This window comes from Podarcis vaucheri (assembly GCF_965113315.1).
Source record: "Podarcis vaucheri genome assembly, chromosome: 3".
In the NCBI taxonomy this organism is placed as follows: domain Eukaryota; kingdom Metazoa; phylum Chordata; class Lepidosauria; order Squamata; family Lacertidae; genus Podarcis; species Podarcis vaucheri.
Window position 1 is genome coordinate 53705019 of NC_138761.1, and position 23824 is coordinate 53728842.

A 23824-nucleotide genomic window follows, 5' to 3' on the forward strand; every position below is an offset into this window, starting at 1 on the left:
GCTTGTATATGGAATGCACATGTGAAAAGAACAGAAGGTAAGTTGTGTGGCTCCTGAACACCCACCCCCCACCCCCCACGCAAAAGCATCTAATGCAGTTTGTATTTGTTCATCTGAATACAGTCCCAGACTTTTCAGTCTGGAAGGAACTGAAAAGACTGTTTATGTATGCTACAACAGCTGCAAGGATGCTTCTTGCCCAGAACTGGAAAGATGACAAGATACCTACCAGGGTGGATTGGCAGATGATATTATTGGACTACGCAGAGATGGCAAGATTCACCGGGAAAATCAGAAATCAGGAGGATCAAAACTTCAGTAAAGAGTGGGATAAATTTATATCATATCTGAAAGATCACAATAAACACTTGAACTCTCTGACAGGTTTTAAATAACTCTTGCAATGATATATTGACCTCGGATACAATGGAGGATTGTAAATTAGATGGACTTATAATATACAGTTTCAAAAGCTACCTAAAGAACCCATGGAGGGGAGGAGGGAAGTCTCAAGATTCAGAAGAATCTTGTGTAATTTTTATTATTTGTGATTATGAATGTGAATGAATTTGTAAAATCAAATAAAAACTTTTTTAAAAAAGAATACAGTCCCAGACAAAAAACTCTTCAGGCGTAAGGGGGCAGAGACATCTAATGGTTAGCAAAATTTGCAGACCAACATCTGATGACACCACTGTGTACATTTCAGCTACTGACCTCAAAGTTTCCAGCACTACTTGCCAATCCCCTGAAACAGAGGTTCCCAAATTGTGGTCTGAAGGCAGCTGCTTTGTCACATGATGCTGGCTCCCTTCTGCATTTTAAACTGGGACATCATATCATCTAAAATTACACTAAACAATTTTTGAATACCTTTTTTGCATATAACCAGCTAGCCACTGCCACAACAGCAGTGGGAGTGCGATTATGAAAATGTCCAGGTAGGCATCATGTTTCTCAATACAGTGAACAGATATGAGATCGCTTTCCCCTGCTAACCTTGTAACACCTCAGAAATGGATCAGGGTTCTTTCCCAAAACAGATAATTTCCCTATGCAACCTAAGACTCAAGAAAAGATCAGCAAAGGAAAGGGTGTGTGGGATTTGGTGGAGGCCAAATGAGAGAGAAGGGAAAGAGAAACCAAGAACCCTTTGCCAGATCAGTTTTTATTCCAAGACAGAAGAATTCCAGTACTTGTACATACATGCATACATCATTTTATTTGAATGCCGCCTTTCCACAGTTCAAACCATGCTCAAGGTGGCTTTCAGCATGAAATAATGTGTAACTACAGCATAACAAAAGGTAAAAGGTTAAGGTAAAGGGATGTCTGACCATTAGGTGCAGTCATGGCCGACTCTGGGGTTGCGGCGTTCATCTCGCTTTATTGGCCAAGAGAGCTGGCATACAGCTTCCGGGTCATGTGGCCAGCATGACTAAGCCGCTTCTGGCGAACCACAGCAGTGCACGGAAACACCATTTACCTTCCCACTAGAGCGGTACCTATTTATCTACTTGCATTTTGACATGCTTTCAAAATGCTAGGTTGGCAGGAGCAGGGACTGAGCAACGGGAGCTTACCCCGTCATGGGGATTCAAACTGCCGACCTTTTGATCGGCAAGTCCTAGGCTCTGTGGTTTATCGCACAGCACCACCCATGTCCCTTTTAACAAAAGGTAGTCATAAACAATAAATAAAAAATTGAAACAATACACAGCCAAACTGAAACATTTCCACATAAATCACAAGAAGATCTAAAATAAAGAGGCAAAAAACGTACAGCAACAACAGCAAACAACATTCCAGCCCAAGAGTCTGTCCACCAGCCTCAGGTTTTGTAGATGGAGTCAGTCCAGATCCTCACTTTTGCAGGCCACATGGGGAAAAGGCCTGCAAGGCATGGAGCAGGACTTCCAGACTCACAGCCAAGATGGTCTCACCTCGTTCATGGCTGGTTTTTTACTAGGCACCAAGTTTCTTCTTTGAGCATAGCCTGGAAGAAATGCATAGAACCATAGAACTGTAGTGTTGGAAGGGACCCCAAGGGACATCTAGTCCAACTCCTTGCAATGCCGAAATCAAAACTAAAGAATCCCAGACATATTACCAGCCAACCTCCATTAAAAAAACTCAAATGAATGAAGTAGTCTGTTCCACTGTTGAACAGTTCTCGCCATCAGAAAGTTAGTCCCAACGTTAAGTTAGAATCTCCTTTCTTGCAGTTTGAATCCATTGGTCGGAGCCTTACACTCTGGAGCAGCAGAGAACAAGCTTACTCCATCTTCCATGTGACAGCCCTTAAGATATTTGAACCTAGCCATTATATTGCCACTCAGTCTTCTCTTCTACAGGCTAATTCATTAGCATCTCTAAATAGGGAATTAGAAGACAGGTGCTAAGGAGAAGTAGGCCTACTGTGGATCTTTGAAAAATCCAGTCTAGTGCACTGTCAGGTCTTTGAGGCTGCATTCCTAAAATTGTATTAAAATGCTAGAAAATGCAGCTTATGAAACATAATGCCATAATAAATTAGTCTGTAAGGTACTACAAAACTGGTCGGTGTTCCTGTCAACCCATCTGCATGGTACACTTAGTGCTGAAAGTGGGACAGAACGGAGTCCAATGTTGACTCGCTTTGTTTTAAAAAAGACCCCAAACCATCTCCCTTGTTTTCAAATCTGGTGTGATCTAAAGAAAAACCACCCCACAGCCCTCCTCCATCCCACTTGGAGCACTGAGGCAGGGCCAGCCCACCCAAGAGGCAAGGTGAAGTGACCGCCTCAGGCAGCAGGATCCATAGGGGCTCTAAATCACAGAAGCTGCTCTAATACACCAGAAGCCAGATTATTATGAAGCAGCAGTTAATTTCTATTCTGGAAGATGCTATAATTCAGATGTTGCTGCACCTTGTTGCACTTAACCGAAAGGCGCTCTGCACATGCTTAGGGATGGCTCTGAGCACTTCAGAAATCCAGAGCTGAGAAATAAATCCTGGAATTAAACCCAAATAAACTGGCTCAGATTATGGCCGGTTATGAAAGCGATTTATTTGGAGTAACAAACACCACAAACATCACGTTGAAATATAGTCCCGTTCCGTGGATGCCATGTCCAAGCAGGCTGGGATCTTTCAGAAGCCTGAATGGTGATATCATAGACCACAGCCTGCTGAGGAATGCAGTGGGGCGGTTCCAAGGCAATCTTAGACGGGAAGCTGGGCAAATAAAGCTCCCTTTGCATGGTTTTTGGGTAAGGCAGCTGCATGGAGTTCAGCAGGAAGCTCTTTGTACTGCACGCTCCGGTCACAGACACAAAGAAAAAGGTCAAGAGCTTCTGCATCTGTATGTGTCATATTTATGTCACCAGGAATCAAATGCTTACAAGGGGAATCTGAAATGAAGCACATGTGCTGCCAATGTGCCCCGGAGAACTAAGAATCTGGAAGGAGAGAAGGTGTGTGTGTGAAATCTCCCCTTGCACTGGGAGAAATGGCACAGCTAGAGAAACAAAGGCTGAGGGGTAAGCTTTCAGCAAGAAGCACAGATGCGTATTCAGCTGTGCAACTTCCATTAAGGCTAATCCCCTTGACAGCTTGCCTTTAAGGATCTAAGAGGGCGAGGCAGTGCAAGTGAGGAAGGGCTATTCTTCTCCACAAATCTTGCAATGGGGAGAGAGGAACAACAGTTGAGTGGTCATCCGAGAGAATTAGGGCAAGAGGCATTAAGATTCTCCAGGGCTGTTGTTAGAAATTATTCTACTTGCCACGATAGATTTAAATACTGAATTTGATCCAATTTGTTGCTTGTGGAATTATTACCCAGCTAGGTTTGAAGGGATACGGAGGGGTGGAAGCGAGAGATTCTGAAAGTAATGCCAGTTGAGCTCTGGGAACAGGTCCATTGAGAGAACACGTTTTATTCTATTTAGATTTCTAACTGGCTGCCCCATAAAGAGAAGGACAGAAAACCCTGCCAGGGTCATAGGATGGGGCAGCTGCATGGAGCGTCTTCCACCTCCCTCCCGGAAGAGAAATCTGTGGTTACAGAAGCAGAGACAAGGATAGGCTAGAGGGAAATGAGAGGTGGCATCCTATAATAATGCTTTGTGCGTTAAATATTTATGTCCCGTCTCATCATCATACTGACTCATAAGGTGACTAAGAATCATAAAAATGCATAAAGCCACAGACGTTTCTGCAGTAGAAAGACCTGACATGTTATCATATGGATTCAGCTGCAGCAGCAAATGTCGTTGAAGGCTGCGGGGGGGGACAGTGGGTTGATCCAACATTGCCTCTCCATTTGCAAAAGGGTGTTGGGTTCAAAAGAAGCTCCCATTTGTGGAAGGGGGCAGGCAATTTTTGCTGATCCACCCTTTCCCCTACAGCCACCCGCACACCCCTAACAAGAATCTGCTCTGGAATGTTGGGGGACCCTCATGAACAGTGTGGGAACAACCTGGCTAGCTTTAAAAGAGGATTAGACAAGTTCATGGAGGAGAGGGCGATCGAAAGCTAGTACAAATGATGGTTACTATGTTCTGCCTTCACAGTTGGAGGCAGCCATGATTCTGAATACGAGTTGCTGGAAACCACAGGGGGCGACAGGGCTCATTGGCCCGATCCCACAAGTTCTTCTTATCTCCTTAAGTGGAAAGTGACACAGAGGACAGATGGGGGAATCAGTGAAAGCTGTCATCCGGTTCTGTTAGGAGAAGCCTCTGTGGGATCCAAGTCCATTCTGTGAAATGAAGAAGTCCTCACAGGTCCTGTATTGTTCTGAAGAATGGCAGACAGGGGGCCTGGGGAATGGATGGAGGACAGATAGTCAAGAGGCCAGGCTTCACAAGACTGATTCTTTGTTGCCTGCCACCTCAGAAGGTGGAGGCTGCTCTGAGCATTATTGTAAGGGTTCATAGGGGAATAGACCAGCAGGCTATCCTGGTCTCCAGCTGTTTAGGGCATGCTTTCCATTTCACCCTTAGAGCCAGGGAAAATTCAGGCAGGCCCAGGGTATTGGTCAGAGGAGCAATAGCTGCTGTGAGCTTTCTCAGCCTCCCACTGAGGGAGAATTCAGATAGCATTCTGTCAGAATTCCACCTGCCCTGTGGCTCTATAAATGAGGGGGAAAGACAGGCTGGCTTCTGTCACTGGTCAGAGGACTAAGAGCTACTGGAAGGTTACACCACATGCCTCTCAGTTGAGAATATGTGACACAACTGCCTCAACTGGCATTGGCTATTTAGGGAGAGGGGTGTCCAGAAATATTCAGGGAGATTCCATTTCTTGGTTGTTGTTTTTCCTTTTTTTAAAAAAGAAACACATAATTTTAAATATTTAAGCAAGCCACTCAGAGCCTTCAGGACGGGAAGTGGGATATAAATCTGATAAATGAATTAAAAGGTTTAGAACGAGCAACGAAACATTAAATAGCAATCCAATAACACCAGCTGATTAAACTATCCATTAAAATACCACATACTGTATGCTAAAATAGAACTGAAATCTCCAGAGAGTGAGACCTACTTAGTTTCTGCTAGTAAAATGTTCCAGTGAAAGGGAGGGGACATCACTCAGGGACAGGGAAAATGAATAAAGTCTTTGGCATCCCATGTGAGAGGCTCTCAAAAAGTACCAATACAGCTAGCTAAGGATGGCAGACAATTGTAATCCAGGCCAGATTTTATGGTGACACCCCCTCTCCCCCGATTCATTCTGTCAAACCAGTCATCAGCATGGACTGCAGATCTGAGATTTAGGTTACACCCACACCATACATTTAATGCACTCTTGTGTCACTTTAACAGTCATGGCTTTCCATCAAAAATCCTGGAAACTCTACTTTATTAAGGGCTCTGACAACACCACAGACCTACAGGTCTCAACACCCTTAACAAACTACAGTTCCTGGGATTCTTCTTTTCTATGGTATGAGGTATAAGGGTACGTTAAATATATGGCATGGAAGTGACGTTAGTCCTCAGATCTTTTGGAGAGCTCGTTGAGTTACAGGATGTTCTGAGGGCTGTTCTGTATTCCCCCTCCTGTATTTATAGATGTGAAGCTGCTTGGAACAGCTTCATAGAATAGTAAACATGTTTTTTAAATGGTGCAGGAAGTGACCACATGCCACTCCTGTGTACGGCCTCTGAACCTACAACAAAATGGCTGCCACCAACTGTACAACATGGGGCAACATTTTGTTACACATGCAATGGTCCTTTGTTCATAGAATTACACAGGAAGTAATGTATGGTCACTTCCTACATCGTTTTTAAAAGCATTTTTTTTACCTGGCATGGTGGAGGTGCTGTGATCTGAAGCTGCTCCAAGCGCTTCACATTGTTTAAAGGAATTAAAAAAAAATTAAGAACAGCCCTTAGTATACCTTATAAGTACTCCTCAGTTGAGGCAGGGGAGTTGACCGTTTTTATGTGCAGATTTGTTCCACACAGGAACAGAGCAAAACATAGGTTAAGATGTCAACAACTGTCTCATATAGAATCAGACCCTTTCCTAGTACAAACCACCCTCCTCTGGAGCCTGTTTGATCTTCTAGAACAGGGCAGGCTATCTGTGGGCCTCCATATATCACTGAAGACCAACTCCCATCAGATCCAGCCAGCCAGCATGACAAAAGGTCAGGGATGATGGGAGTTGAAGTCTAACACAATATGGAAGGCCACAGGTTGCCCACCTCTGCTTTATATAACCTTTGCCTGTCAGGGTAGCCTGTACTGGCTGTGTGGGCAATTGGTCTCCTTGTACCTCTGAATCCAAATATGCTGGACAAAGAATTGGACACAGACTGTGTTGAAATCCTCCCTCAGCCACAATAAAGCTTACTGTGGGTCGAGAGGACCTTAGACCACTCATTCATTTTCAGACTAATCTGGCTTGCAGGGTTGGTATGAGAATAGCATGAGCATTAATTTACTGAAGGATGGGTGGAATAAGAGCAGAACTGATAAATACAGTTTGGCCTACACATATCATACTGCTTGAGTTCTTCAGCGGCACAATAAATATGGGCTGAGTTGCTTGCTGGGTATGTGATGAAACTCCTACACAACAGCTCTGTTCCATATTTAATTCCAGCACAGACCCACTCATCCCTCATTCTCATCAAAGCATTTGCTTATGTGAATTCCCCTGTAAGGTCCCCAGAGCAGTGACAGTCACTTTTGTGATGTTGGTCTGAACCAGCAAGTAACCACCTACTGAATTAATATCTGGTGTAGCAGTGGGGACAGGCTATAAAACCAGCGCTTATTTGACAGTCCTACTTCACAGAGAGCTGCAGCATGACGAGTCTGACTGGAATCAGAACCCAGTGAAACAAATAATAAAAGTGTATTAAGATGTGACTGAAGTTAAATGGGTTATAAAATATCATACAGGGTTTGTTTGTTTGCTTGTTTGCTTGCTTGCTTTTTGCTGTTGCTGGATTATTACATTTTGAGCTTTTAAATTTGTTTTTCTTTCATTGCTTTATAAATTTCACCCTAGCTGCTTATTGTACTTCTGCTGTGGGACTTTTTTCATCATTTGGTAATAACAAACACTTCTAAAATAAATCCCTCTAGAAAAGATCTGGATACCTTAAACCATGACAAAGCAGGACGACAAGGAGGAAAAGGGCTGGAGGACCTCCCTCTTTCCCCTCTTTGATTGTCCCAATACTTGAAGAGCAAACAGTGTAACCAAAAGACACTTAGAGCAATGGTTCCCTAACTTCCCTCCCCTACGGACAACTTAAAAATTGCCTGCTATAGCAATTGTAATGTTCTGTGCTAGAAGTGGTGTGATTTTTATTTTATTTTTTGTATTTCAACGGGCATGCTGCAGGCCACCTGAACAAAGCTTGCGGATTACTGGTGGTCCACAGATCAGTTTGGGAACCCTGACACTAGAGCAAGAAGTCATCTCTCAAAGGGGAGATCATTCCACAGACAAGGTGCCACCACACAAAAGGCCCTGCTCCGAGTTTTTGTGAGATGAACTTCCACAGGCTAAAATACAACGAATAGAATCTCTTCTGAATATCTTAATGGATGGGCATGTCTGTATGGTGGGGAGATAACCTTGTGCCTAAATGTTTGGGGCATTATATGTCAGCAAAAAACCCATAAACGTTTTGGCTACTTGGCAGCCAGTGCAGCTCTTTCAGCACAGGTGTCTTATATGTACAAGAGGATGTTCCACTTAGCAACCTGCTTACTCTATTCTGCACCAGCTGTAGCTTTGGAACCAACCTTAAGGGCATATACAGTGCATTGCAATAATCCGGGCCTGGGACTGGCCATACAGGGGTCTGCGTGGCTAACCAACTCTGGTCCAGAATCAGTTTTAACTGGGGGATTATTATTTCTTAAATTTGGGGGAGCTGCCGCAGAAAAGACCCACCCCTAACTCCTGCTGTGGAGAGGGCATCAGTGCCTTCTCCGGTCAATGAGGAGCCTTGCTCTTCTGGCTATGTGACTGAGTAAAACAGCTGCTGGGCTGGCACTGACACCACCTCTGTTTCCAAGGATATAGAGATTCCACAGCTAGAATGGGCAGACCTTACAGAACTACACCAAGGAGTGTCTATTTGTTTGCCCAGTCCCAGGACTCTGGCTGCATGCCATGCCGAGAGTTGTGCCCACCCTGCTGTTCAAACGGAAGGTGGTGAGGAGATGCTGCACATTGGATCAATGTCTTGACTTGTGCTTAGCCATGTGTTTATACCTATGATGTACCTGCTGCACCTTGTAACCTGTGCTTTCCCTAGGTGCTGCTCTGATTTACGCATTAAAGCCTTTTGCAGAAACACAGGTGGGAGTTTGAATTCTTTGTCTGACAGTGATGGCCAGGACACAGACCTTACATAAGGGCAAGAAGTGAGGGATACATTCTAGTGCACACACCTGTAGGATAGCCAGAGAACTATGGGAATCCCCATTATTTCTAAAACACCGATTTTTGTGACATAACATGAACCCGGAGTCATAGTTTATGCAAACTCTTTTACACATTAGTCCAATTTATATTCCAAGAGACAGAAACCAATATCTTCTCTTGTATAAAACACATTAATTTGGTTCATGTGGAAACTTTACAAATGTGCGTTGTTATATTCTGAATGATGTGAATTTTTTAAAAAATAAAAAAGCACCTTCAAATAGAAACAAATCAAATTCCACAGGAACAGCTATAAAATGCCTCAGAAAAGTGAGAGTGAGCACTGATAATTGAATTTCCTCTCAGTTTAGAAAATGAGAACAGTGGAGAAAAGTGATGAGAACATCTGGTGTGTTCAGCGGGGTCTTGCTGCCAGAGTTTAATTGTGTTTCTGCTCCAACAATCAGTTGCAAAGCAATACATGAGGGCATGATGGGATACATTAGATATCCCATCATACATTATATATACATAATAGGCCAAACAGGCTCCCCTTGTGTTAGTAGCTAAGGTTGCAATACGGATTCCTCCTGCCCCACTCATGGCAATCTCAGACCCACGGAAGCAGCTGCAGCTGCAGACAATAAGGTTTCAATATGGTACTCATTTGCTGAAGAACTAGTCAAACCTCGGCTCCCAAACGCCTCCATTTTGGAACATTTTGGTTCCTGAATGTCAAAAACCCAGAAGTAAGTGTTCCAGATTTTAAATGTTTTTCGGAAGCCGAACATCCGATACGGCTTCCGCTGGCATACAGCAAACTCCTGCAGCCAATCGGAAGCAGCGCCTCGGTTGTCGAACATTTCGGAAGCCGAACGGACAACTGAGGTTTGACTGTATCTGGCTTTCTGTGTTGGGTTGCACTGGAAGTCTGATAATTTGTAACACTTAAGAGGTAGCAAAAAAATATTGGATTGTTGTTCTCTTTTTTCTTTTTTCCTGAAATCTGAGAGATTTGGAAAACGATGTCCTGAATGCCAACATGGTTTTATACTGTGGACCTGGTTCACCAACACATATAAAGCCCTAATTTAAGTCGCTGTGAGCCTCCTTTGAAGATCTTAGTGAATGGCAGGAGTGCCAACTAGGCCCCACAACCATGGGTGCCATGCAGCGTGCATGACCCTGGCACCGAAATTTGTGGATGTCCAGCTCCTTCATAGGGTACTTTGTGGGTGTTCGGGTACCCAGGGCCACAGGGAGTTGGCACCTATGGTGAATGGACTGTGCAGTGGGGAGGTATTCTGTCAGGTAAACTTTTCCCCCAGGCCTACAGCTGGAAAAACTCCCGTAAACACCAGAATTGCATAGCAGGTGCAGCTGTGTACAGTGGCTCTCAAATCCACAAACTTGGAGGTTGGCCCATCCTGAATGGGGTTGCGCTCCTTCTGAAGGAACAGGTATGTAAACGGGTTGATTCTTGTTCCATCTGTGTTGCCAGATGCACAAGTTAACTCAGTGGCTAGGAGTGCCTTCTACCTTGGCTGTTTGTAGAATGCTCTCCCCAGGGTGGTTCGTCTGGTGTCTTCATTACATATCTTTCGGCGCAAGGTGAAAACATTTCTCTTTCACCAGGCCTTGGGCTGATTGAGATCCTATATTCTTTGAAATGTGTTTGTGGGAGGAGGGGGTTGTTGGTTTGTTCTTGCTCTTGTTTTGTGTTTTTATCTTGTGTTTTTATCCTGAGATTTTTGGATGAAGGGTGGTATACAACATAAATAAATAATAATAATGTCTCTTTGGGACTGTTTCTAGACTCATTATTTCCTTCATTTCCCAGTTCTCTGAAACACAATACAGCCTTCTTTCTTTCTTTCTTTCTTTCTTTCTTTCTTTCTTTCTTTCTTTCATGAGATGAGCAAGGAGACTCTCTTTCACCATTCAGCTCTCAATTCCTCAATGGATTTTGCAGAACACCTGTGATACACAGTGTATGTAGTGTACTGATTAATCTGGACTTGTTTGGAGGTTCATTGGTGCAATTTATTAGTGAGCAAAAAGGATGTGTCATGTTCAGAAATCCTAACACCACTTTTGTTTATGACAATTTCATTATGACAGCACGTTGAGTGCAGGGGGTTGGCCTCTAATTTATTACCATGCAGGTATTTTTAACCACATCTACCCCATAGTAAATTTGCCCAGGCTGGACTTTTTGCATTACTGCCATTACGAAACTGTGCAAAAAAAGAGGGGGGTGGAGACAGCAAATCAATTTCATAGTCGGTGCTCACGCAGCAGGAGACAATTCATACTGACATTTGATACCTGCTGGCTGCTGCTTCCAATTATGCCAGATGCCGGGAGAGCAGGGCTGTCGAAATAACAGTGTCGACAGTGCAATCAGGTTGGTTAAGATTCGGGGAGTGTGGTTGCGCTTGGTTCAGCATGTCGTCAATTCCCCACCATAAGCAAAAGAGTGACACCTACTCCTTTATTTTGTTAACTTCTTAACTGGCAGAGAGACACCCATTAATTCAATGTAAAGCTGCATCTTTGGCTAGAAAACTGAAATCTGCCCAGAGGCTAACAATCAAAAAGATTGGAAGAGATGTGAATGAAAAGTGAAATAAACATGATAAAAAAAGCTATAATAATACAGGCCTACTAGACGGTACAACAAGAGTGCATTGCAGCCCTTGAGGCAAGATCATGCGAAACACTTGTCTGACGGCTCACAGAATACAAGAGAATGGTCATGTCATCAAATCAGATTCATTGTGCATCCCCAGCATTGACTTAGAACTTGGGTAGTAAGTAGGCAGGATGGAAAGTTGAATACAAGGGCAGGAAACTGCTGGGGCATTCACTGATCTGCTGAGACAGAGCAGGGCACTCATCCCTTTGCAGCAGATGCCTCAGCATAAGTTGGGAAAGGAGGCCAGCAGGGGATGTTTGACAGGAAGCATGAAACTGCACAATTCCCCTGGCTCTCTACCTTCCTCACAGGTTTTGAGGGTTAGAAAGGAACAATGGAGCTGTAGAATGAAATGCAAGGCCATTGTTAATCACAGCACACAATGCTTCCCTTAATCAAGCCCTTCTCAGGTGCAAGGAAAGATAATGGTCTAAGAAAATGGCTGTGCCAGTTAAACGGGACGCAAGCTCAAAAACGTACCCTAATTTCAATCCCCAATTCCACTTTAACTTCCATTAGAGTAGACCAAAGGGATGCGGGTGGCGCTGTGGTCTAAACCACTGAGCCTCTTGGGCTTGCCAATCAGAAGGTTGGTGGTTCGAATCCCCGCGACGGGGTGAGCTCCTGTTGCTCGGTCCCTGCTCCTGCCAACCTAGCAGTTTGAAAGCATGCCAAAAAGTGCAAGTAGATAAATAGGTACCGCTCTGGCAGGAAGGTAAACGGCGTTTCCGTGCACTGCTCTGGTTTTAGTGTTCCCATTATGCCAGAAGCAGCTTAGTCATGCTGGCCACATGACCCGGAAAAACTGTCTGCGGACAAATGCTAGCTCCCTTGGCCTGTAAAGCAAGATGAGCGCCGCAACCCCAGAGTTGTCTGCGACTGGACTTAACTGTCAGGGGTCCTTTACCTTTACCTTTCTTAGAGTAGACCAAGAGTCAAACTGGATGACAAGAGCATGATTCAATTTTACATGTCACTTTTAAAAAGAGGCAATAGCAGACACAGAGGGGAGGGGCAGTCAGGATCAGGACCACATCATGGAGAAAAGGGAGTTGGATGGGATATAAATAATAAAATTATTATCTGCCGCAGCCCTTTTGAAAATTGCTGCCCCTGCTCCTGAAACTATTTGTTCTGGGATGGAATCTGACCTTGGGGTAAGAGGGTTTCTCTCCCAGGGCAAAGAGCAAATTCAGGAGCAGTTTTAATTGGGACCTTGGCACAGATGAGAGGAAGGCTTAACACGCACATACCTTACTATGTTCCATGGTCCTGAATGTCATTAATCATCCCCCCCCCCAGAGAAGGGGGATCATTTTATCTGGCAAGCAGAAATGCTTGCGCTGATGGAGCAACTGCCATGCTGAATTCCTCCCTCGGGTGTGTTTTCAATTACCAGTTTTTTACTAATGCCAATTTTGAATGGAGAGTTGGTCAATCAACTACATTGGTACCTCAGCGGTTGAACAGAATCCGTTCCGGAAGTTCGTTCGACTCCCAAAGTGTTCGGAAACCAAGGCACGGCTTCCGATTGGCTGCAGGAAGCTCCTGCAGCCAGCCGGAAGCTGCCGAAGCCGTGTTGGACGTACGGGTTCCAAAGAATGTTCACAAACTGGAACACTCACTTCCAGGTTTTCGGCGTTCAGGAGCCAAAAGGTTTGAGTCACAAGGCATTCGTCAACCAAGGTATGACTGTAGATCTATCTCTGTGAAGTACAACATTAATATTGTTGCACCCCACCCGAATCTCCGAGCAGTGCAAAATTCCAGGGGTTCCAGGTGCTTACCCAGGATTCGTGTTTAGTTTTGGAAATGAGGCACATTGGGGACTGTGGTGTCTTTATGATTTAAGGTTTATTTACATATATATACAACCCGATCCTGTGTTGGAGGGGTTCACAGCATGAACCCTCCAAAAGGGTATTGCTTCTTCCATAGCCGTAGCCTTGGATTCAAAGAGAAATCTGCCCTTCCTTTCCAGTCTGTGGCTTTTGCATCCAGCTTCTAGATCACATCACGCAACTCCCCCCTCTGACCTTTTGTCTTTCTAACTAGCAGACAGTTGAGGGAGGAAAGGAGGCCCATCCATTTGTTTTCTCCCACTAAGCCACTTCCTTTGTTCCCTTATTGACCCATGTTTAGCAGGCCATTATCAGGATGGTCCACTTATTCCAGCAATTTAATCTGTGCCAGATCCAGGAATTAGAAGTGGCTACAGGCATTCAGCCTAACCTCTCCACACACTCATAACAATATGTTTTGGTATGTAGTGGTGGGTATTTTTCATTAATGAAGAAATGCCTGTCATATTAGATCTACATTAAATGAATAGTTGGGACTTTCCATTTAAAATGTTACTTTTAAACTCAAACAATGAGACCTATGGCTAATTCTAGCCCATAATAAGCCTCAATGGCTGTCACTTTGCAATGCATCAATGACTCAGTTGCAATTATACACTTGGGAAGTTTCAGTCTAAGAATAATTGGGGGGAAACAAAGGAAATCAAGCTTCTTTCCTACCAGAAGCTGAATTCAGAAATTAGACCTTAAATAAATATCAAATTTTATAGATATATTTGTTTTGCAGGAGGAACAATTCCCAAACACTTAATTGATATGCATGTTAGGGACTTTAAAAAATGGTATTTAGCATGAGCCGTCTTACAAACAAATTATACAAACATTGCTTAGGCTGGACTATAACATATTCCTTGACGTCAAACAAAAGGAAGGTTGGTACATCTAACTAGCTGACATCTATCCATCTGCAACCCTTGTCATATTCTTCATCCCTTTTGGAATTCAGATTGTGATCTGCTTTGGACATAGGCTTGTCTTTTTTCATTTATGGTTGCCAACCTTTTTAAGTCCATGGACACATTTGGATTGTTTAGCAAGTGCTGTGAGCACTACCCATTCTGTGCATTTCTCACCACTCCAATCAGTCTTCCCTCCATGAATGACAGAAAGAAAAAACAGTGGTACCTCAGGTTACGGACACCTCAGGTTACAGACACTTCAGGTTACAGACTCCGGAAGTAGTACCTTGGGTTAAGAACTTTGCCTCAGGATGAGAACAGAAATCGTGTGGCGGCAGCGGCACGGCAGCGGGAGGCCCTATTAGCTAAAGTAGTACCTCAGGTTAAGTGCAGTTTCAGGTTAAGAACGGACCTCCAGAATGAATTAAGTTCTTAACCTTGAGATACCACTGCACACACATACTTAGTTTGCTTTTTCCAAGGGTTCTGTGTAAAAGCTTGATTCAGTGGAAATAATCTGAGCCTTGAAAAGCATATGGAGCTGGAAAAAGAAATGGGAAAGAGGGTCACTGGGACAGAGCAATGGGAGTTCACCCCGTCACGTGGACTCGAGCTGCCGACCTTCCAATTGGCAAGTCCAAGAGGCTCAGTGGTTTAGACCACAGCGCCACCCACTCCCTTCATACAGAGAGGATGTCATGGGGGTTGACAATAATTAGTCACTTTGTTATGTATTCAGTGGTCTGTGTTTGCCTGAGCTTGAGTCTGGACTAAAGATTCTGAGCTCCTGTGTTCTGATTTGATTCATGATATCCAATCACAGAACATTTCACAGTTTGGGCTACTGGCATTGGCTCTTAAGCCCTGAGTTATGATTCGCAGCTTGGGAGTTTAGACAGCCAATCATCTTGAGAGAGAGAGAGTGGCCCAGGCTTTCAAAAAACGCATAAGCAGTTGCTTTACCCCTGTTCTTGAGTTCTGTTAGCTCAATAAAGTCCCTTGCTGTTATCAATGTGTCTCACCTCATAGAAACTCACATACGCTTCACAACACTCTCACATGGGTTACTTGATCAGGGTACTCTCACAACGGTAACCTGATCCCAAACATTACTTTATGTGCTTTAAACTCTGACAAAAGTATTCACCAGTGCATGGCACTATAAATGTGTGCAGTTTATTTTTCAGAAGAATCATAAAAGGTTTAACACAGAACAACTGACTAAAGAATCACACAGGGGCCTATAATTCTGTCAATTCCAAATTCCCCTCTTTTTTCAAAGACAGTTTCCCGTTTAGTTGCAGGTTAGTGGGCAAAGTGGACATTATTTCATGCTGATCAAATAGCGCAGAAATATACTCTGGAGTTCAGGATTGGTGTGTGATTCTCAAAGTAGGAGGAGGATCTCTAAGAAAGTTCCAAGAACTGACAAGATGGTGCCATTTTTTCCTTACTAACAGCCCCTCCACATACCGTACATATCCTGTAGGCATGCGGAGGGAAATTCCATTTGGTTCACATTTTAATGAGACCCTACCTAATTCACACTTCATATGAACTTAGACCACTGATTTGGCCCAATCAGGTACCCTCCCCCAGGAGTTAAGCTCCAAACTCTCCTTCAATAGTTGACCCATTAGCTGAATCAACAGAGATATAAAAAATGAATTCATTCAGGCCTGAAACTCAGGAATTCAGCTCTGGCATGACAAAAAGCCTGATTAAGTGCATTTCATACGTGTTGTACATTAACAGAACTTTAATTTCTTTCTTGAAGGAAGGTCAGAATAAGTATTGTGCAGTTTAACTAATTGTACAGGTCCATTCCTTCACAAGCATGTACTCATGATGTGCGTTCATCTATTTTGCATTATCTTGCAATCTGGCTTAGTTGCCCTGATGCATTTAGGCGTAAGTCCCATGCTCCAAGAGTGAGCAGATTTTAGGCTACAGCAGGCCTCTAAATGAACTAGACAGCTAGCAAAATAGAGCCCAATATGAAACAGCTGAGATGGATGATGAAAATTTTGCCAATGTGGCCCATGAAACAATTCATATTATATCTGTCTGCTTGGAGCTTGAAGTCTTGTTGCCTAATTTCAACAACACCCTTGTTGAATGTGTGCCATTTCTTATTTTGTGATTTGCAGACTCCCTGGGGCAGAGAATTTGTCACTTCACTGCTCTGTGTACTACTGCCAAGCATACAGTTAACATTCACTGCATGTCAAGTACTGTAATATCAGCATTTTCAATAAAATACACGGTCTACATTTTTTTCCTTTGAATAATTTCTTATGGAATTAAGCTTATCTACTATGTAGAAACTGGTCAGTTATGTTTTGTTCATAATGATAATTTCACTAAAAGTCATCAAATGCAAAATCATTGTACATCACAGTACCACATCAGTAATGTAGAATTAATTATACATTCTTCCTCCACCCATGAAATGAGAAACTTGATATGTCAATCATTTTTATCTCATTATATTTATATACAGTGGTACCTCGGTTGACAAACATTTCAGTTTTTGAACGCTGTAAATCCGGAAGTAGATGCTTCGGTTGTTGAACTCGCCTCGGAAGTCGAACATGCCACATGGCTTCTGTACTGAGTTTTCGGAACTCGGACGGTCTTCCAGAACGGATTACATTCAAAAACTGAGCTACCACTGTATCTACAAGTCACACTTTTTCTTAGATCAAGGATATATTTTTCGGGAGAGCTCAAATGTATGTTTTATTTTGACCAAACACGATAAGATGTTACACTGGCATGGTAATTCTATTATCTGACCCTTTGCAAGGGCAGAATTTGTCTTTACAGGGTGTGGGATGCCAGAAACTCTTACACTGTTTTCAGAACTTCTCCATCAATGGAAGCTTCATATACCTAATGCACCTCACATATTCAACAGGGATTTTTTTTACAGTGCAGATCAGTGAGAAATATTTTCCCTTTTCTCTCTCCCTTGGATTTGAATGTTTTCCCCAGAGTCTAGTTGAGAAAATACAGGTAAGTAGGGGGAGACATAGATGTCGTGATCACTGTCAATTTCAGTTCTTTGTGTTTAAAACGAGATAGTGATTTCTGGCCATGTCACTGAAGCAGTTCAGCCGAGAGATTAAAAGCAAACAGTGCTCAAATTCTAATGTATTTTTTCCTGTACAGAGCAAAAGTCTGCCAAACACATTTAAGTGAAATTTTTGTAGCATTAAATATGGAACTTTTCAGCATTTCATTTGTTCGCATAGAGGATCTTTGAATTGTAGCTGAAGTTCAATCAATTTTAAATTGATTTAAAAACAATATAATATATTAGCTCTTCTACATGCACATGCACATACACACATTTTTAAAGATTTATTGCTGTGTCTTATGCCCTTTTCTCCCCAAGCCTGCATCACCAGGGGGTATAGAGCACAGAGAAAGAGAGAGATGTGGAACACGACCTTTATGGCCATATTCCATGCTCTTACAGAAAAAATTAATGTCTCTTAATAAATCTGGGTATGGAGCTTCAACTGCACATATATCACTTCATATGCTGCTATAAATGCATTACTTTATAGTAAGCATGAGATCTTGTGACCTGAAAATCGAGCCTTTATAGTGGGAAATAAATGTGCCGGGTCAGATAATAGAATTACCATGCCAGTGAAACATCCCAACATGCGTCATCATTACTGGATGCAGGGTAATGGCAATGTAAAGCTTTTATGCAGACTTGGAAGAGACATGGAAGCAGTGAATGGGCAAGACGTTCTGAGGGCTACAGAAAACCTACCTATTCCAAGGCCTTCTAGATGTTGAGCCAGAATGGCTAGTTTTGCTGTATGCAACTGTTATACTGTAGAAAGCTGTATAGTGTGGGATGCTGCACAGCTAGATTGGTAAAGAAAAAGTGCTTTATATGTGTTTTATATGTGATACCAGACAGCGCTGTGGAGTTCCGTTTTTGCCAACGCGATTTCTCATTATAAAGGTTACAACGCATTTTTTGGAAGCACGTCTTTGATGTGTCTAGATCTAGCCCCGGTACTCTACAGATGTTTTGGACATGTATATCTCTGCCTGGAGAATATGCATATTGAAACTTCTGCATGCAAAGCAGATGTTCTACCAATGCAATACAGCCTCAGTTTGCTAGAACCCACTGCTGTACTCCCTAACTTTTGCATACTTTGACTACAGACTCTGCAACTGGCAAGCCAAGACAGGTGCCCTGTGTGCTGTCACTGTGCAAGAATAAACAGACAATTAGAAGAGCTCTGCTGGATCAATGCAAATGCCCATCAAGTCCATCATCCTCTTTCCAACACTGGCCACCCTGATTTACTAGCAGTCTTGGACCAAGATTGGTATAGAGCCCATAAGGAAGGCAGCCTCCTTCCTTGCTGTTTGCCTCCCAGCAACTGGTATTCAGAGGCCAATGGACTCTGAACCAATCAGCTATCATCACTAATAGCCACTGATAGACCTCTCCTCCATCAATTTCTCTAATTTCTCTAATCCCCTTTCAAGATCATCTTTGCTAGTGGAGTGACCATTATTGTCTTGTGGCAGCAAATTCAGAAAGTTAATTATGTGGACCTGTGAATACATATTCTTCTTCAAATCCAGTGCTACTCAATTTCATTGGGTCACCCTAAGGTCTAATATTATAAGAGAGGAAGAAGATTATCTATTTTTCTCCACACCACACCATGCATAAACTTTTAGACATCTATCACAACCCTTCTTACTCATCTTTCTTTCTAAAAAGTCGTTTCTTTAAATGCTTTAACCTTTCATTGAAGAGAGAGAGAGAGAAGAAACACCCTGGTGCATCTGCAGCAGCACAATTGGAAGCCTTCATCTGCCCCAACTGCAACAAAACATGTCTCTCCCCTATCGGTCCCTACAGCCACTGCAGGCGCTACAACCTTGCAACAGTCTGACTTCATCCCTAACATTGTCTCCCAAGACAGACGGATGCCCACAACAATCCTTGCAGAGATGTCCCAACCTCTTAATCATCTTGGTTACCCTTTTCAGCATTTCCCCCAGTACTATGCACTGTATACCAGCACAGACTAAGGCCCTCCAACAAGGTAAACACACACACAAAAACCCTTTTGTTGCTTAATCTTGATGCCCAAACAATTATTTGAATCTTGGCTCTTGAATATTGACCCACTATGGTTTTGTGATTTGAATCTTTCTTACACAACTTCTAAAGCGAGAAACAAGATTTTCTTCCTTAGTTGCTGGTTAGTTAGAATTTTTCTCTAAATGCTAATCCAGACGACATGGATAGGGGTTGTCCCCATCTTTAGCCTGTAGATGGCGCTCACGTGCATAAAACCATCACTCAACTGACATTTGGAAGAATTTACTAGTGACAGCAAGCCAAATTGCATTCTGTGCCCTCAGATGACCACTGTCTTCGACAAGCTGCCAATAAAATGGAATCTGGACCCAAAAAGGAAGTGAGGAAAGTAGTTGTGCAAATTGGCCCTCTGTGACTATTAAATTGTTGGGTAAAAAGGTTGCTGAGGCAATATTTATTTAAAGATAGCAAAAGAAACAGGCAGAAGCATTTACCAGATTGCTCAAATACCTTCCTGTGCAGACGGAAAGTGGCAGAGGATCCAGCTGTCCTGGCTTTAATGCAATCTGAAGCTTCTCAAACAACTTATTTGCTGCGTCTAAGGGTTTTTCTTGCTCGCTGCTAGGTTATGTGTGGAATTCGTTTTAAGATCCTGTTGATTTTTAAAGCATTGCTCAATTTGGACTCCCCAATACAACTAATTGAGGTTTTGGTTCCCTGTTGCCCAGGTCATGCTCTGCACTCTGCAGATACTGGACTGTGGCTTTTACTGTAATTCCAGACTGCTGGCATCTTTTTGCAGCATGTCCTTCCACCGTCACATGTCTCTAGGAAATACAATCATCGCACATTAAATGCTGCAAATTCAACATTTTGTGCTAATTTAGGAACAGCACACACAGTACAGCTGGCGGGTGACTACTTCAATTGTGTCACATGATGGTGATCACTTCTGCATTGTAACAAAAGAATGTCGGCATCTGGTTTTTCAAACAACAACAACCAAAAGTATATGAATCAAAAAATATTTTAATATAGAATTTATAATAAAGCATGAAAACCCCACTGCGTCATTACTTTCTGCTTATGGTCAGAAGTAAGATGACATCCGATTGACCTTGATCCACTTCCATTATTGAAAATATCCATGGTTCATTGTGCTTTTTCAAAGGTGAGGTGGTGGGTGAAGTAAAGAAAACTATGCTCTGGGGTGATGGCAGCATTGGCAGGACGAGAAAAATAAGGAATGCCTGCAGAGGGGAAAGCAATGTTGTGGTTGTTGTTTAGTCGTTTAGTCGTATCCGACTCTTCGTGACCCCATGGACCAGAGCACGCCAGGCACTCCTGTCCTCCACTGCCTCCCGCAGTTGGTCAAACTCATGCTGGTAGCTTCAAGAACACTGTCCAACCATCTCATCCTCTGTCGTCCCCTTCTCCTTGTGCCCTCCATCTTTCCCAACATCAGGGTCTTTTCCAGGGAGTCTTCTCTTCTCATGAGGTGGCCAAAGGATTGGAGCCTCAGCTTCAGGATCTGTCCTTCCAGTGAGGACTCAGGCCTGATTTCCTTAAGAATGGATGCGTTTGATCTTCTTGCAGTCCATGGGACTCTCAAGAGTCTCCTCCAGCACCATAATTCAAAAGCATTAATTCTTTGGCGATCAGCCTTCTTTATGGTCCAACTCTCACTTCCATACATCATAATGAAGACTAAGTTGCATGGCATCCCAATGTTAGAGGAAGGACCATAGCTCAGTGGCAGAGCATCTGCTTTGCATACAGAAGGTCCCTGGTTCAAACAATGGCATATCCAAGTAAGGCTCAAAGAGACCCCTGTGTTGCATGCCAACCCAACCTCTGAGCGGTGTGAGATTCCAGGGGTTCCAGGTGCTTATTCAGGGTTCAGTTTCCTTTGAATAAGGAACAGCGGAGACTGTGGTGTATTTAGGAAATATGGTTTGTTTGCACATATATACAACCTGAGCCTACGGTGCAAGGGGTTCACAGAATGAGCACTCCAGCAGGGTCTTGCTTCTCCCATAGCCACAGCCTTGGATTCCAGCAAAAATTAGGCATGCATCTGTCTCCCAGCAGCCTTGCTTCTATCTTCTAACACACATACACACCTCAGCTCTCAGCACTGGCCTTTTTAAACTACCAGCGAAGTGAGGGAGTAGGACCAACCCAATTGCTGTCTAGCACAGAGCCACTTCCTTTGTTGCCTTAATGGCCCATACCTAGAGGGCCATAACCTGAACCAGAAGCTAGCCTGGCTATTTCAGGAATTGAATGTTTGCTGGATTCGGGAATTAGAAGGGAGCTCAGGCATACAGCCTATGCATTTCCATCCTCCCCCCCCCCAAAAAAAAAACTCATAACAGCTGTATAAACCTTCGAGTATCACTGCCAATCATTGTAAATAATACAGAGCTAAGTCTGATAAAGCAGTCTTCTATGGTCCTAATGTCCAGGCCAGCCCTATAGATGCGCTCAAAGCGTCTAGCTTCCGCACCTGAATTGATATCCTCTGCAGCCCCTGGTCTTGGTAGATGGTTATCTTCTTCTTTATTGATTTATGACCTTCAGTTTCACATCTTCCCTCTCGCCTTTCACACTACAATACACAAGACAGCTTTTGAGGCAAACTTAGTTTTCATGGCAATGGCTCTGCCTTCTTTTTACTCATTGAGTTTGGCTGCTCCTGAGGTCTGGTGCCAGAACTGGGAAAGGACTTGCTGACTACTGAAAGGCATTGAGTCATCCCTCTGCAGGACTTCCACAACAAGCTGAAAATAATCACCGTTTCCGGCCACTCCCGGTGGCAAGGCATTTCTAAACCCAGGCTTTGTTTCCGATCAAAACCAAGACTCTGAACATTTTCTTGCACTGACACAAAGACATTTCCAACGAGCGAGAAAGAATGCCAAGTAATAGTTACTGCACGTAGGCCTCACTCCAGCAATAAGAGTATCAAGCCAGATGCAGTCTGCAGGAAGTCCTCCATCTGTAAGTGTAAAATGCCAAGTTTAAAGAGCCAGGCAGTTTACTAGTTTTCTTCCCTGAATGAACTTGGCCCAGATTGGTGAATTGTAGACTTGAGTTGGAAAAGTGCTGGAGTGAGATTGTCAAATGAACCAGAATACAGAACAGCAGAAGCTACTTGGAAAGACAATTACAGGCCAGTGGAAGAACTGGAGGAAGACACCATATGGTGAAGAACCCTGCCAGTTCTGTTTCAGTGAACAAAGACTGAAGACAACCGAGTTATTTTATCAATGTCTATCCAGTTTTCCCTTGAATCCAGACATTAAGCCAGCAACTTCCTCTTGAAGGATATCCACAAATGGCCCCTAATCTCATCCCAGGGGCAGCTAGAGTGGAATAACAATAGACGCTGACATCTGTCCAGTGGCACTCGGCAAGCCACATATCTGCTTCCGGAGGTAAAGAGTCAGCCTTGCCAAAGTTAAAAATAAGAGTCATTTCCAGGAGGAAGTGCAGAGAGCAATAATAAATACACCGGCTCCATGCCAGAGCCGGGCAGACATACACTTATGAGCTCAAGTCTAGAAAGGGAATCTGTATGCCTCCCACCTATACAGCCCTAAGCCTGATGAGTCAGAGAACGCGTGACAGAAAGCAGCCCCTCCCACATGAACATCTCCATTTCCCTATAAATCACCACCTTCTCCCCTTTGAGGAGAGACAAGAGTGCCACTCCGATTGAAACAAAAACTAACAAGCGCTTGCCTTATTTGAATGATCCCTGCCTAAATTACCTTCAGCATTAGCCATAACAGATGAAGAGACAAGAACAGATTGTTCAAATTAATTTGATTCTTCCGTTTCCAATTTCAGTGCTGCAGACACACTCAGAGGGCCAGGGAATGTTGTTTCCTGAACTTCAGTTGAAATGGTGATGTACATCCATAATTTGGAATTAAAATCCTATCCGCTCACAGAATTCATTGCACGGATCTGAGCTAGTCAGTAAGCAGCTTCACCAGGGGGGAAGGGCGCTCAACCAGGGCTTCCAGTTGCCAGTCTGTATGCATCCGTGCCTCTTCTTTACACCTTACCTCCTGGATCTGGCCACTCAGAAAACTGGGGAAATTCGCAGGGCAGAGGTCCTCCACTACTAATACGTAGACTGTACTGAACTTGCATGACGACTGCCTGCCAAACATACAGGCAACCCCCATATTAAATGTTCCGAGCCACTGCAAACGTTAGTGAAATTGTGTATATTTGAAACACCAATAAAAAAGCCTGCAAACACCCCATTCCGCCTCCACCCTGCCCTGCCCCATTCTACCTCTTTTTGTAACATTTTTGGGTCACTTCCAGGTTCAGCGCAATGTACGTATACATAGCCATGTGCATACTGAT

The 23824-nt window shown here is 43.5% G+C and overlaps 1 long non-coding RNA gene across 1 annotated transcript in view; it reads right to left on the reverse strand.

Annotated features, from left to right (window-relative positions):
- The window catches only part of LOC309528137, a 54719-nt gene extending 31874 nt beyond the window's left edge, over window positions 1–22845 (reverse strand). Inside the window, exon 1 of the long non-coding RNA XR_014217559.1 lies at window positions 22374–22845. This is a non-coding gene — a long non-coding RNA (uncharacterized lncRNA). The remainder of the gene's footprint in view (window positions 1–22373) is intronic.
- Window positions 22846–23824: the final 979 nt, after the last annotated feature.